The following is a 15,990-nucleotide window of genomic DNA, read 5'->3' as shown; positions in this document are numbered from 1 at the left end:
TTCAGAGGCCAGGAACAGGAGAGACTGGGCACATCACTAAAGTTCTCTATCATGAGCGATTGGGCTCCCACCCTCACTCCCTGCCCGCTCTGTGACACTAGGCCCTGTGTGGAAACATCTTTTACTTTTTAAGACTGGGGGAAGGGGGATGGAGAGTTTCTCCCCGGCATCTAGTTGGAGGAAGGGTGGGGAGGTCACTAAACACGCTTCGGTCCTCAGGCAGAGTCCCATCCCGTGAAGAAGGATCCCGTCCAAAATATCAGCACTGGAGAAGTCGAGAAACCCTGGTGTAGATCAATATCCATACACCTGAGAGTCGAGAAACCACCAATTCCTGAGTAACTGGATGTGAGATCTGAGGAAAACTGTGGCGGCAGAGAGAACTCCAAGATTTTTGACCTGTGTGTAGAGAAGGATGGAGTTGGCATGGACTAAGGTGGGAAAACTGTAGGTGCAGCAGGTTGTAGGGGGAACTCATCCTCTGGGATTTTTCCCAGCAAGAACACTGGAGTGGGTTGCCACCTCTTTCTCCAGGCAGACTCCCTGACCCAGGAACCAAAGCCATGGCTCCCGTGTCTTCTACATCGCAGGCAAATTCTTTACCCACTGAGCCATCGGGGAGCCCTATAGCCGGGAAGATCTGTTTTCAAATGGCACTCGGGTCCTCCAGCCCATTGCACGGAAGAGCCAAGCAACTAACACCACGTGGTGGCAAAGGAAAGTACCCCTTTTACTGCAGGAGAACTGGCAGCTGATGCTCAAAAGACCCCCAATCATAGGATGGCTTTCAGGCAAGTGTAAATAAAGACAGCGTGGAGGAGAGGGTCCCAGGGTGTGTCTGATCAGCTCCCTACAGTCTTCTGACTGGTTGATGGTGAGGTAACAAGGTGAAATTTCTAGAATCAATATCATCTTCTGACCCTCTAAGGGCTAACGGGTCCACGTGCTTGTGGTCAGCAGCTTCCATCTGGGTTCTGTGAAAACAACCTCGGAATACGCGTCAAACATTGTTATCCATCGATGTCCTAAAGGGAGAAACTACAGGTCCTGTGATGCTGCTATGTGACTCATTCATCCTGAAAATTGGTAGCAGGCCTCCTACCCGACTGCTGCTCTTTGTCTCTGCATGTTCTCATGCCTCATTCATCCTTGAGCCAGACTTTTGGCAACTCAAGGATGGCTCAGGAGACAGAAGTTTTTCTCCACGCCGAACTGGGGAACACTGAGGTGTGGGTTAACCGAGAAAGCCCATTCGGGGATTGCTCGACTTTGGATCCAGAATCCAGTTCGCAGTCTTGGAGCCAGACTCCCGAGAACTTTCCATTCAAGCCCTCTTGGTTGCTGCATCCGCCCGAGTCCTTCTGGACGGTAGAGATGCGGGGTGTCCGTGAGCGGTCCCTTCTCACTCCGGGCACAACGCGTCCCGCCTCCTCCGGGCCCCTGGCCTCCGCTCCAGCTCCCCGGTCCCCAGCGACCTTCTGTTCTATTCACTCCCGGGCACCTCGCTAAGGCGGGTCACCAGTCCAAGTTCTGAGGTGCGCCCGGAATGAGGCAACTTGCTCCTGACTTGGGGACCAGGCGGGACTCGGGGGTGCTGGGTGCCTCACCTGCAGGTGCCTTTTCTGGGGGAAGAAGGCAAGGGATGGCCTTAGGAGAGGATTTCTGGCAGTGACGGCGAAGGCTCAAGACTTTAGAGAAGGCGCGAGACCTCCCCGGGGAGAAAGGGAAACGGTGATTCTCGTCAGAGGCAAGAAGACGAGTACCCGGACTGCAAATCCCTGGTGGTCTAGTGGCTAGGATTCGGCGCTTTCACCGCCGCGGCCCGGGTTCGATTCCCGGTCAGGGAAACCTTTTGTGCAGCGTTTCATCCCCTGATCACCGTGTCGAGGAAGACTACAGTCGCCGATTCTCTGACCAGTGTAGTAGGTAGATGAGACGCTGCCGGGTCGGGGGGTCTGGCGGAGTGGGCAGTCGGCGCGGTTCCTGGAACAGCTTTGCGGAGCGCGGTCTGGAAGGACAGCGAGGGCCGCGGGGAGGGCAGGGTGTTGACCGTGAGTGTCGGTGGAGGGATGGGAGGCTGCACTGTGCCCGCCGGCTGCGGGCTCACACTTAACCGGGCACCGGAGAGACTGTGGTTACGAAGGTAGTTTTTCCCAGGATGAGGCTCGTCTACTGCGCTCGGGACCTGCAGATGCCGGGTTCTCCGCTACTGCGAACCGCGTTCGTGCTCTCCGCCGGTATCCCGTGGTTCATGACAGGCGACATCTCTTCCGTGGTGCCTCGCTGTGCTCCGCTCCCCAGATCCAGAGCGGGAGGTGCACCCCCAGCCAGCGCGCCACTGCTTGGAAGTAGGGTCTGCATCCCCATCTGCCGGCTTTCCTATTTCGTGACCAAAGCGTCTGGATGTGTCCTGCGTCTTGAGGCACGCCTCCTGTCTGTCCACAAGTGCCAGACGTGCCTTCTCCTGCAGCCTGCAGCCGGCCACGCGCGTGTGGGTGCGCGCGCCCGGCCCCCACCTGCCGGGCTCCGCACTGGTCCGGGCGGTCCCTGCAGGCTGGCCCGGCGGGCATCTGCCAGGGAAGGCCGCGCGGCCCGGGTGCCGGGAAAGAGTGAGAGGCTCGCTCGGAAGCCTCGCGCTCCACAGTCCCTTTGGAGCCAGGTCAGACGGAGGCACCCCTTCCAGGAATGCGGAGGTCCGAGGCCTGCCTCCGCCAGGAGGCTCCCGGGGCCGGCGCGCCGTATCCCTGGCCCGGCCTAGGCAACTTCCCACCCGGCTAGTCCGTCCCCCTTCTCCTCTTCCACCCCAGCCGTGTTCCTGCGGAGAGTCAGCGCTCCCTCCACGCGCCCCTTGCCCGTCGGCCGCCCACCCCCCAGATATCACCTAGCCGCCTCTCCGGTGCCTGCGGAGGGAGTTGGATCTCTCTTTTCCTGCAACGGGAGGAGAGAGAACGTGCGGACCCAGGTGGCAACCCGTTCCCTTGCCGGTTCTCTGGACTCTGCCCATCGAGGGGCCTAGCTCAGGACCCTGGGTCTCCCGCGGCCCAGGGAGCCGGCCAAGCTGGGGCCTCTCCCACTGCTCCTCAAGAAAGAGCAGGAATGTCCTCCGGGATCCAGAAGAGGCACCCGGGAAAGCATCCTGCACAAGCCGGGACACTGCGCAATGGACCCCTTCGGAGCAACGCTTCCGTCGGCGCGTCCTTCCCTCCGAGGGCTTCGGGCAGACAAGAAATCATCTAGGACGATGAGCTCTCCACTGGCTTGACTGAGACCAGAGAGAGGAAAGGAGGGTATCTTCCAGGAGAGCAGCAGCACTGAAGCCTGTGGTCGCAGAGAGGCTTCTGGAGCCAGAGCGCCCTCTCTTCACCAGGGCTATCCAGGGGCTGTAGAAACCTCACCCGGCTGAGTCCGCCTCCTCCCCTGCTCCCTCTTCCTACACGTTCCCCCGTCTCCTACTCGCTCCTCCCGTCTTCGTTTTCTATTCTTGGTGGTCTTCGAGTGCCTCGGGACCTCTCACCTCCGCCACAGATTGCTTTTTTCCGGTAGTTCTGAGCTTCAAATAAGGAAACGTATGCAAGAGTGCAACGAATGCTCAACAGTGGTGACCCCCCCCCCCTTTTTTTTGAATCAGTAACATTATCTGAATTATCAGGATTGTCTCGTTCGTAACAATTGCATTTTCATTGTCGGAATATACTGATGTACATTTAAACCTTACATGTTGAGTAATGAATGGGTTCTGCTATTTCCTTATGAATAATGATGTGCAGAAGAATATTCTTACACATACATCCTTGGCAATTCTGTAGGATAGAGACTGTTCTTTTATTTATCAGAGGACACTTGCAGGTAGAAAGGTAGAAACTGGCCAGCGAGGTGGTGACTGGGAGGCACGCCAAATGCTGCTCCGTCACAGCCCTGGGGCTCCGTACAGTCCCAGTTCCCACGACTCCTTAAATTATCTTCTGCTCAGGGCTGCCTTCGGATTATAGTCCCTTTTCTTACTCCTTGTGGGTAGAACCACGACATAACTGGACTTGGCGCGTGGAGCAGGCAAAACCAAGCAGTGAAAAGTCTGGGATGAAAAAGTAACACGAGCACGATGCATTGGCCGGGAATCGAACCCGGGTCTCCCGCGTGGGAGGCGAGAATTCTACCACTGAACCACCAATGCCCCGCTCGTTCGACGTTCTGACGGCTCGCCGCAGAATCTCCAAAGCGACTGCGACACCCTCGGCGGGCAAACAAAAGAGATTCCGAAAGAGGCTTACACCGCTGTGTTTGGAAGACAGAGTTCACAGACTGACAGGCACTCGAAGCAAAGGCTTGCCAAGAAGGGTTACAATCATGCAACAGCGTAAAGTGGGAACATTCAAGTGAAAATATAAAAATATCGGCGTTATTGGCTCACACCACAACTCTGAGAAAGACTCTTTTATAACCATACCACAGACCCATGCAGAAGATACATCGGAAATCCATCCAGATCCCTTGTTTATGACCCTCAGCCTCAGATTCCTACCTTAGAGGATCTGAGAAAATTATTCAACTTGCTAGGTTAGGCAAGTGAAATTCTAATCCACGTATGAAATAAGAAACAGAGGCAGAATCAGACTGTAATCAGAGGACGGAAAGGGCCAGAATCTAAATAGAGATAATGAAGAAATACACCATTTTTGGGGTATAAAATAGCGAGGCAGTCTTGTAAGCATTACAACAATAATATGTGTCAGCTTTCTAAGGTGTTCAAAGCATTTCGATGAATACGTGATATGCATAACCATTTAAAGATTAATTAATACTGTTTCCAACCAATGTTTGATTAAATGGAAGCATCTGATCTCCTAAATTGGACTCTGTGTTGTGCTGAGTTTTAGCATTTGAGACTCTGAGATGCATATGGGGCGTACGTAGGCTTTGGTGTTTTGGTTGTATAAGGAACAGACTAAATTCCAGAAAAGTATTGATAGGTGAAATGTTAACATGTTGGTCCTCTGATGAGACTGAAGTACAGAGTGATGTCTTTCCCTACTTTTCCCTAATGTATTGGCTTTGGTGGTTCAGTGGTAGAATTCTTGCCTCCTGCACTGGAGATTTGGGTTCGATTCCTGAGCTAATCGATGTGGGATTTCTTGTCGCCTCACCCACAACTTAGGTTTCCACCAATACCTAAGGCGGTATAATGGAGGAAAATAGCAACAGGTACCACTCATTGTAACTCTTAGAAAGTGCTCTCAACATCACATATTTTGCAGCCCTCACATACTGTGAAGAGATCATGTCTTTGAAGCTCCAAGTGTGTTTGCTGAATCCCTGGTTTTGCAAAACTTGAAACTAAAACCATTATTACTTTTATCCTGTCTTCTAGAAATGAAGATCAGGGAAAGACAGTAGCTGTAGCGGGAGAAGTGTTAGGAGTCCAGGAAGAAGGATGCTTTGTCGGAGCAGTTCCTTCGCAGATACAAGAAACTGGAGAGTGGAGCTTCTGACCTTCCTCGTGAGGTAGATCCCAGTTCTCAGATCTTGGTAAAATTCCAGATAGGAAACAATTTGTCTAGCCCAAGGATATTGGCCAGAGAAAAGCGGAGAGCCGACCAAAAGGCACATGCATTGGCCGGGAATCGAACCCGGGTCTCCCGCGTGGGAGGCGAGAATTCTACCACTGAACCACCAATGCCTTGGTTTTTTATGGTGGACTAGGTCTCCTCAGGAAGTGGCTCAGGAAGGACTTTTTTTTTTTTTTGGAACAGGTTTCTTCGGTAGAGAGGTAGAGAAAAACTTAAGGGAGAAAAAAAAAAAAAAAAAAAAGCACCCGGTTAGTTAGGCATTCTCTGTTGGTTATACTGGACATAAACTTCTGTGCCAGGAGGATGAGAGAGTATATACAAAGAGGCTAACAAGATCTGGTTTGGACAAAAGGGTGGCTGGTGGTGAGGGTAAACACACCAGGTAAGGGTCGGAACGGATTTGGGTGTGTTCTGGTGACTGACGGAAACACTCGAGAGACAGTGCCCACTGCTCTTAGGGAGACGCTGTGCCTGGGTCTGTTCATAGAGAGCTGAAGCGGAGGGTGGTATGTGATGCTGAAAGGGAGCTCGATGGTGTGTTGCATTTTAGCATTTGTGACTCTCAGACGTATAGGAGGCATTGACCTGTGAATTAGGAGTTGTGAGTTGAAAGTGCAGGTTTGCAGTTTAGAAAGAGATGCGGGAATACATGTCGATCTGGTTGATAGGGGTGGTAAATGAAAGCATGCTGGCCAGAGGCGGTGTGAGCCCTGGTGTTGGACAGAGGGCAGACACAGCCAAAGTTCTTCAAGGTCGAGGTGATGGTCCATTTCCTTGTTGAGCTCAAGTTTATGACTCAGCCTCCACCTACCTTGGCTTCTCAGCAAGAGAACCATAACTGCATACCTGCAGCTCCTATCTTTCAAAAAGTCATAATGATTCCTAAGTCCCAACATGTGGGGGAGTCCCCACACCAGGTTCCTTTCTTCAGGGTAAATACCTCAGGGAAAAGTAGAGAAAGACATCACTCTGTACTTCAGTCTCATCAGAGGACCAACATGTTAACATTTCACCTATCAATACTTTTCTGGAATTTAGTCTGTTCCTTATACAACCAAAACACCAAAGCCTACGTACGCCCCATATGCATCTCAGAGTCTCAAATGCTAAAACTCAGCACAACACAGAGTCCAGTTTAGGAGATCAGATGCTTCCATTTAATCAAACATTGGTTGGAAACAGTATTAATTAATCTTTAAATGGTTATGCATATCACGTATTCATCGAAATGCTTTGAACACCTTAGAAAGCTGACACATATTATTGTTGTAATGCTTACAAGACTGCCTCGCTATTTTATACCCCAAAAATGGTGTATTTCTTCATTATCTCTATTTAGATTCTGGCCCTTTCCGTCCTCTGATTACAGTCTGATTCTGCCTCTGTTTCTTATTTCATACGTGGATTAGAATTTCACTTGCCTAACCTAGCAAGTTGAATAATTTTCTCAGATCCTCTAAGGTAGGAATCTGAGGCTGAGGGTCATAAACAAGGGATCTGGATGGATTTCCGATGTATCTTCTGCATGGGTCTGTGGTATGGTTATAAAAGAGTCTTTCTCAGAGTTGTGGTGTGAGCCAATAACGCCGATATTTTTATATTTTCACTTGAATGTTCCCACTTTACGCTGTTGCATGATTGTAACCCTTCTTGGCAAGCCTTTGCTTCGAGTGCCTGTCAGTCTGTGAACTCTGTCTTCCAAACACAGCGGTGTAAGCCTCTTTCGGAATCTCTTTTGTTTGCCCGCCGAGGGTGTCGCAGTCGCTTTGGAGATTCTGCGGCGAGCCGTCAGAACGTCGAACGAGCGGGGCATTGGTGGTTCAGTGGTAGAATTCTCGCCTCCCACGCGGGGGACCCGGGTTCGATTCCCGGCCAATGCATCGTGCTCGTGTTACTTTTTCATCCCAGACTTTTCACTGCTTGGTTTTGCCTGCTCCACGCGCCAAGTCCAGTTATGTCGTGGTTCTACCCACAAGGAGTAAGAAAAGGGACTATAATCCGAAGGCAGCCCTGAGCAGAAGATAATTTAAGGAGTCGTGGGAACTGGGACTGTACGGAGCCCCAGGGCTGTGACGGAGCAGCATTTGGCGTGCCTCCCAGTCACCACCTCGCTGGCCAGTTTCTACCTTTCTACCTGCAAGTGTCCTCTGATAAATAAAAGAACAGTCTCTATCCTACAGAATTGCCAAGGATGTATGTGTAAGAATATTCTTCTGCACATCATTATTCATAAGGAAATAGCAGAACCCATTCATTACTCAACATGTAAGGTTTAAATGTACATCAGTATATTCCGACAATGAAAATGCAATTGTTACGAACGAGACAATCCTGATAATTCAGATAATGTTACTGATTCAAAAAAAAGGGGGGGGGGTCACCACTGTTGAGCATTCGTTGCACTCTTGCATACGTTTCCTTATTTGAAGCTCAGAACTACCGGAAAAAAGCAATCTGTGGCGGAGGTGAGAGGTCCCGAGGCACTCGAAGACCACCAAGAATAGAAAACGAAGACGGGAGGAGCGAGTAGGAGACGGGGGAACGTGTAGGAAGAGGGAGCAGGGGAGGAGGCGGACTCAGCCGGGTGAGGTTTCTACAGCCCCTGGATAGCCCTGGTGAAGAGAGGGCGCTCTGGCTCCAGAAGCCTCTCTGCGACCACAGGCTTCAGTGCTGCTGCTCTCCTGGAAGATACCCTCCTTTCCTCTCTCTGGTCTCAGTCAAGCCAGTGGAGAGCTCATCGTCCTAGATGATTTCTTGTCTGCCCGAAGCCCTCGGAGGGAAGGACGCGCCGACGGAAGCGTTGCTCCGAAGGGGTCCATTGCGCAGTGTCCCGGCTTGTGCAGGATGCTTTCCCGGGTGCCTCTTCTGGATCCCGGAGGACATTCCTGCTCTTTCTTGAGGAGCAGTGGGAGAGGCCCCAGCTTGGCCGGCTCCCTGGGCCGCGGGAGACCCAGGGTCCTGAGCTAGGCCCCTCGATGGGCAGAGTCCAGAGAACCGGCAAGGGAACGGGTTGCCACCTGGGTCCGCACGTTCTCTCTCCTCCCGTTGCAGGAAAAGAGAGATCCAACTCCCTCCGCAGGCACCGGAGAGGCGGCTAGGTGATATCTGGGGGGTGGGCGGCCGACGGGCAAGGGGCGCGTGGAGGGAGCGCTGACTCTCCGCAGGAACACGGCTGGGGTGGAAGAGGAGAAGGGGGACGGACTAGCCGGGTGGGAAGTTGCCTAGGCCGGGCCAGGGATACGGCGCGCCGGCCCCGGGAGCCTCCTGGCGGAGGCAGGCCTCGGACCTCCGCATTCCTGGAAGGGGTGCCTCCGTCTGACCTGGCTCCAAAGGGACTGTGGAGCGCGAGGCTTCCGAGCGAGCCTCTCACTCTTTCCCGGCACCCGGGCCGCGCGGCCTTCCCCTGGCAGATGCCCGCCGGGCCAGCCTGCAGGGACCGCCCGGACCAGTGCGGAGCCCGGCAGGTGGGGGCCGGGCGCGCGCACCCACACGCGCGTGGCCGGCTGCAGGCTGCAGGAGAAGGCACGTCTGGCACTTGTGGACAGACAGGAGGCGTGCCTCAAGACGCAGGACACATCCAGACGCTTTGGTCACGAAATAGGAAAGCCGGCAGATGGGGATGCAGACCCTACTTCCAAGCAGTGGCGCGCTGGCTGGGGGTGCACCTCCCGCTCTGGATCTGGGGAGCGGAGCACAGCGAGGCACCACGGAAGAGATGTCGCCTGTCATGAACCACGGGATACCGGCGGAGAGCACGAACGCGGTTCGCAGTAGCGGAGAACCCGGCATCTGCAGGTCCCGAGCGCAGTAGACGAGCCTCATCCTGGGAAAAACTACCTTCGTAACCACAGTCTCTCCGGTGCCCGGTTAAGTGTGAGCCCGCAGCCGGCGGGCACAGTGCAGCCTCCCATCCCTCCACCGACACTCACGGTCAACACCCTGCCCTCCCCGCGGCCCTCGCTGTCCTTCCAGACCGCGCTCCGCAAAGCTGTTCCAGGAACCGCGCCGACTGCCCACTCCGCCAGACCCCCCGACCCGGCAGCGTCTCATCTACCTACTACACTGGTCAGAGAATCGGCGACTGTAGTCTTCCTCGACACGGTGATCAGGGGATGAAACGCTGCACAAAAGGTTTCCCTGACCGGGAATCGAACCCGGGCCGCGGCGGTGAAAGCGCCGAATCCTAGCCACTAGACCACCAGGGATTTGCAGTCCGGGTACTCGTCTTCTTGCCTCTGACGAGAATCACCGTTTCCCTTTCTCCCCCGGGGAGGTCTCGCGCCTTCTCTAAAGTCTTGAGCCTTCGCCGTCACTGCCAGAAATCCTCTCCTAAGGCCATCCCTTGCCTTCTTCCCCCAGAAAAGGCACCTGCAGGTGAGGCACCCAGCACCCCCGAGTCCCGCCTGGTCCCCAAGTCAGGAGCAAGTTGCCTCATTCCGGCCGCACCTCAGAACTTGGACTGGTGACCCGCCTTAGCGAGGTGCCCGGGAGTGAATAGAACAGAAGGTCGCTGGGGACCGGGGAGCTGGAGCGGAGGCCAGGGGCCCGGAGGAGGCGGGACGCGTTGTGCCCGGAGTGAGAAGGGACCGCTCACGGACACCCCGCATCTCTACCGTCCAGAAGGACTCGGGCGGATGCAGCAACCAAGAGGGCTTGAATGGAAAGTTCTCGGGAGTCTGGCTCCAAGACTGCGAACTGGATTCTGGATCCAAAGTCGAGCAATCCCCGAATGGGCTTTCTCGGTTAACCCACACCTCAGTGTTCCCCAGTTCGGCGTGGAGAAAAACTTCTGTCTCCTGAGCCATCCTTGAGTTGCCAAAAGTCTGGCTCAAGGATGAATGAGGCATGAGAACATGCAGAGACAAAGAGCAGCAGTCGGGTAGGAGGCCTGCTACCAATTTTCAGGATGAATGAGTCACATAGCAGCATCACAGGACCTGTAGTTTCTCCCTTTAGGACATCGATGGATAACAATGTTTGACGCGTATTCCGAGGTTGTTTTCACAGAACCCAGATGGAAGCTGCTGACCACAAGCACGTGGACCCGTTAGCCCTTAGAGGGTCAGAAGATGATATTGATTCTAGAAATTTCACCTTGTTACCTCACCATCAACCAGTCAGAAGACTGTAGGGAGCTGATCAGACACACCCTGGGACCCTCTCCTCCACGCTGTCTTTATTTACACTTGCCTGAAAGCCATCCTATGATTGGGGGTCTTTTGAGCATCAGCTGCCAGTTCTCCTGCAGTAAAAGGGGTACTTTCCTTTGCCACCACGTGGTGTTAGTTGCTTGGCTCTTCCGTGCAATGGGCTGGAGGACCCGAGTGCCATTTGAAAACAGATCTTCCCGGCTATAGGGCTCCCCGATGGCTCAGTGGGTAAAGAATTTGCCTGCGATGTAGAAGACACGGGAGCCATGGCTTTGGTTCCTGGGTCAGGGAGTCTGCCTGGAGAAAGAGGTGGCAACCCACTCCAGTGTTCTTGCTGGGAAAAATCCCAGAGGATGAGTTCCCCCTACAACCTGCTGCACCTACAGTTTTCCCACCTTAGTCCATGCCAACTCCATCCTTCTCTACACACAGGTCAAAAATCTTGGAGTTCTCTCTGCCGCCACAGTTTTCCTCAGATCTCACATCCAGTTACTCAGGAATTGGTGGTTTCTCGACTCTCAGGTGTATGGATATTGATCTACACCAGGGTTTCTCGACTTCTCCAGTGCTGATATTTTGGACGGGATCCTTCTTCACGGGATGGGACTCTGCCTGAGGACCGAAGCGTGTTTAGTGACCTCCCCACCCTTCCTCCAACTAGATGCCGGGGAGAAACTCTCCATCCCCCTTCCCCCAGTCTTAAAAAGTAAAAGATGTTTCCACACAGGGCCTAGTGTCACAGAGCGGGCAGGGAGTGAGGGTGGGAGCCCAATCGCTCATGATAGAGAACTTTAGTGATGTGCCCAGTCTCTCCTGTTCCTGGCCTCTGAATTTGTGCAGATGACTCTCCTGATCAGGGTGCAGCGGTGGTTTCAACTCGGCCCCCTGCTCATCTAGACATTAGGATTGAAGATTTTCTTCTCAAGATCGCGTGGTTTCCGGCCATGAAGCCTTTTCTTTGTCTCCATCCTTGAAATCAAGCTCTTCTGAGCCTGCCCTTTAGGGGCTGCCAGGAATAAGTCTGGGTCTTCTCAGTGAGGCTCCTCTCATCCCTTACAGAGTTTCACCTCTCTTTGAGTACAGCCTGTAGAGAAACTTGACAGGCTACATTATTTGAACTTCCCTGAGGAGGAAATGCATGTGAAGAAGAGGGTTTGAGTGGGGTGTCCAATACATGAGGCCACACCTCCAGCCACACTGGCAAACAGCCTTCTCCTCTCCCAGGTGGCCCACCCACTGGGAGTTCCATACTGGGTCAGCCTGAGCTCCTGAAACACCCAAGCCAGGAGGGACACCTAGGGGAAACCAGATGTCCACTTCAGTCCTGTCCCCAAGGAACCCCAAAAGGGTCCTGACTGAGAAACAAGGCAGTGAGTGAATCCTCTCTTATTAGGTAGGCGGAAAAGAGATCAAAGAGAAAATGAAGAAAATCTTGTGAAGTTTCAGCATCTAGAGTTACCAATGAAGGTGGATTATCCCCCTGGCTGGTGAAGGGGAATGGAGTCCCCTTGTCCAGTCTACCCAAAATAGGCAAAGCAGACAAGGATGGCCTGGCTACCAGTGAGTAGGGAATCCCCGATCTTCCCATCTGCTAGTACTCGAGCTGCCCTAGGCATGATTTCCATACATTTCCAGGATGCAGTTAACTGAATTCTTTTTATTTTCCCAACTGCTCTTATTTGACTGAAAGGATTGAGCAGGTGTGGAGCATATATGAAAACCACTACAACAAGGAAAGCAAGTGTTATTGAGAGTGTCTCATTTCTCTCCCACCCACCTCTTTAAAATTCATTGCACTTTCCCAAGTAGGGTCCCCGAGTTGGGCCCATTTTACTTTTAATGCACAGCTGGTAGAATCTAAGAAGAGTCTATGAGGTTCATGGATGACTATTTGAAGTATGGTACTCATTTTTATTGAAACGTGCATTCCAAAAAGAAGTGAACGAATCAATCTCACCGGAGCCTTATCTATAGAAATAAAAGGGAAAGAAGAATTACATATAAATGTAAAATGTCATAAGATGGCCTTAAGCATCTCTATTTCCACTAAAGTCCTTCTTCCCTGGATATGATCAACAGTGGCTTCTCTTTCCCCCAAATCTGACATCCAGGGCCAGACCCTAAGATCAGTTTCCAGGCTCCAGCCTATTATCCCTTCTCTCTATCTCCTGTTCTCCCTCATCTTCTTTTATGTGCACAAAACAAAACAAGAGCTCTCCCCTAGCTTTCCGTTTTCAACATCACACCCAATGATCAACTTTGCAAATTAGGTACCCTCCATTGGAGTCTCTTTCCCTAGAAAGAAGAGGAAATGTTAAATAGCACAAAGTTTTGTACTTTCCACAGTTAGAAATTACTGAAGAAAACTTTCTCTTGATCAAAGGTCTGAAAAGTGAGTTAACTTCCTGCTGCCCCCTCACCCCTCCTTCACCACCAGCACCCCTCAACTTGCCCCCTCAACTTGCATCTGGAAATGCAAACTGCTTTGGCACTTGCACATCTTTCTTGCAAGTTCTCCAGCCCTGCGGGCATCTGGGCATTTGTCTCCCCAGAGGCCACAGTAGAGGAGATTTGCCACAAAGGGGCAGCCCGTACCTGTGAGGAAGGGCTGGTGTCCCACAGCAAAAGGAGAGGCGGAAGCAATGCCTGGGTGACGGTTGCATGAATCATTACAGGTGCAAAATGTATCATACGGTGTGGGAATGAACAGAACGGGAAGACTTGCTCTGCCTGACTATAAGAGTTACTGTGACCTCCTGTAGATCAGCGATGTGCAAGTGGTATCAGGGTACACAAATAGAAAACCGACTGATTTGAGAGATTTGAAACCCATAGCTCAATATGTGAATGGGTTTTCAGGAATAGCAGTTCAATAGGGAGAGGAAATAGGTTCGATATTGGGGGTGAGGCAGCTTTATTTCTACCTCACAGACAAGAATCAGTCTGAGTTACATTGTAAACCAAGACATAAAAGTCAATGGTAGAAGGCATTTTGAGGATACTTTGTGATTTGGTCGTAGGCGAAGATTTACTAAGCAGGACACAAATAATGTATTAAAATAAAACCAAGACAAATGATACATTAGACTTCAACAATGTTAACCATATCTTGTCGGTCAAAGATGCTACTAAAGTGGAAAAGCAAGCTACAAAGAGGAAGAAAATATTCACAAAAGATAGCTTACAATCCTGCCTCCCCGTGATTATAATATATAATGACCTCCTCCCATCCAGTAATATTCTTTACCAGCTGAGCCACAAGGGAAGCCCAAGAATACTGGACTGGATACTATCCCTTCCCAGGGGATCTTCCAGATCTAGGAATCCAACCAGGGTCTCCTACATCACAGGCAGATTCTTAGTATCAGGAAAGCCCTATCTTCGAGGAACATACAACCAACTTTTTCCAGATGGGTGAAAGATAATGAACAGGTACATCAGAAAAGATGATGTGCAGTCCTATTTTTAAGTAACATACAACCAACTTTTTTCAGATGGATGAAAGATATGAACAGGTACATCAGAAAAGATGATGTGCACATGACCAACAAAGCATACAAGGAGCGGTCAGCGCTTTTAGCTGTTAGAGAAATGGATATTAAAACCACACTGAGATACCACTAATCTTAGTAGCATGGCTAAAATTTTCATAAGGATACTCTTTGGTACCATCAATTCTTCGCCTAGTTTGTTTGTTTGTTTGTTTTTTCCCTAAGGGAAATGAGAACCTATGTCCACAACATCTCTTGTGGAGAGAATGCTCAAAGCAGCTTCATTCACAATAGTCAATACTGGAAACAGCTCAAATGCTCTCTGTAGAGTGAATGGTAAACAGACTGTGCTGTGTTACTGCCATGGCATACATCTTAACAATGAAAGAGAAATGACATCTGCTTTACACAACAATGGATAAAGTCAGAGATATTATACAGATAAAGAGGTGTAGAAAAGCGTATTTCCACTATGGTTGCGTTTCCATGACATTTTAGAAGAGGCAAACGTACAAATGAAAGGAGTCTGGATAGTGATGATCAACAAACAAAACAGAGGCCGATGACAATGATTTTAATGATTCCTCATTGCTGATTGAATTGTCACTAAATTCAGGCAAAGGGGACAATGATAGTATGATGAGGAGTTACCTTGTTGGCCCAGTCTGAGAGATGAAAATGTTGAGGCACTGTCAAAGTCCAAATACAGCAGAAGTAAAAACACGGGGTCACCGAAACAACAATTAGTAAAGGTTGACGGTGCCCGAAAAGATGGTTCAGAAAAAGGGAATGTTCCAACAAATTATGGAAGGAGGCTCAGAGGTGTACTGTTAAAAGCAGCTTATGCAGTGAGGAGGCAATGACTGTTTATTCTTCACTGTGATTGGTTATATCAGAGTTTTCCTTGTGATGGGGATATGGTGAAAAGTGGTTACCTCCTATCATTTTTTGTGAACAGTTTTGTTTTGTTTATGGTTTACAGAGGCATAAACAAGAATGGCCCAAGGTAAGTTTCACTCATTTTGCAAAATAAGTTAAGGTAGCTTTTGCATGCACAACTAACAGTTTCCTTTACTAGGGGAATCTTCAAGTCTGATCTCCATTTGTGATTGACCGAAACCCCCCGCTTTGGGTCCTGCTCTCAGTATAAGGTTCCTGCTCTCAGTATAAGGTTCCTGTCTGTCGCCAGCAAAGCTGTGGTCAGGCGGAAGAATCACATGTTCGCTGTTTCCACTAGTTGGTTGTCAGAGCAGAGGGTGCTGTAGTCACCGTTCTTCATCACTTATAAGCGGTGATTGTTAAGTTCCCCCAGTAGTCCCGGCCTGATGGATACCGTTTGTCTAGTTGAGTGGCGGCCCACAGGCATTTAAGATCCTTGAGAGCGTAAAACGAAGGGCACTAGAGAGGTTAGTACGAGGACTAGGAAGGGAACAATGGCCAAGGACTGAAAAAGTCCTCGGAGCAGAGATTCCCAGGAGCCCAGAAGAACCCGGCAAAACAAGTCTAGGGAGGAGGAGTCGCCTATCTGCTACAAGTTTTATCGGGTCTTTATCCTGCCCGTCTTGAGTAACAAAGAAACGATGCGTTCCACCGATTACAGCACAGGAGGCTCCTTGCTGGGCTTCCCTATGTCACAGCAGCAGAAAAGGAGAAACCACCGCCTTCAGTTTCCTTCTGCTCAGACCAGGGATGAGAACGTTGAGACGAGTACTCTATGGGATTACAATTGTGCAAGTTTCCAGCCGAAGTAAAAGGGAAGCAGCCGTCAGGAGTGACGGATGAGAG

At 51.0% G+C, this 15,990-nt stretch overlaps 5 non-coding genes across 5 annotated transcripts; 2 read left to right on the top strand and 3 right to left on the bottom strand.

Annotated features, from left to right (window-relative positions):
* Positions 1 to 1,775: 1,775 nt before the first annotated feature.
* TRNAE-UUC (transfer RNA glutamic acid (anticodon UUC)) lies at positions 1,776 to 1,847 on the top strand. The gene has a single exon. It is a non-coding gene; the product is annotated as a tRNA-Glu (tRNA).
* A 2,253-nt stretch (positions 1,848 to 4,100) lies between these two features.
* Positions 4,101 to 4,171, bottom strand: TRNAG-CCC (transfer RNA glycine (anticodon CCC)). Its single transcript has one exon. It is a non-coding gene; the product is annotated as a tRNA-Gly (tRNA).
* A 1,432-nt stretch (positions 4,172 to 5,603) lies between these two features.
* Positions 5,604 to 5,674, bottom strand: TRNAG-CCC (transfer RNA glycine (anticodon CCC)). Its single transcript has one exon. It is a non-coding gene; the product is annotated as a tRNA-Gly (tRNA).
* Positions 5,675 to 7,373: 1,699 nt separating this feature from the next.
* On the top strand, positions 7,374 to 7,444 carry TRNAG-CCC (transfer RNA glycine (anticodon CCC)). Its single transcript has one exon. It is a non-coding gene; the product is annotated as a tRNA-Gly (tRNA).
* Positions 7,445 to 9,697: 2,253 nt separating this feature from the next.
* On the bottom strand, positions 9,698 to 9,769 carry TRNAE-UUC (transfer RNA glutamic acid (anticodon UUC)). The gene has a single exon. It is a non-coding gene; the product is annotated as a tRNA-Glu (tRNA).
* Between the last annotated feature and the right edge of the window lie 6,221 nt (positions 9,770 to 15,990).

Source organism: Bos javanicus, chromosome 3 (assembly GCF_032452875.1).
Source record: "Bos javanicus breed banteng chromosome 3, ARS-OSU_banteng_1.0, whole genome shotgun sequence".
Classification (NCBI taxonomy): Eukaryota; Metazoa; Chordata; class Mammalia; order Artiodactyla; family Bovidae; genus Bos; species Bos javanicus.
The sequence above is the reverse complement of the archived record's forward strand: the minus strand, read 5'-3'. Positions and strand labels throughout refer to the sequence as shown.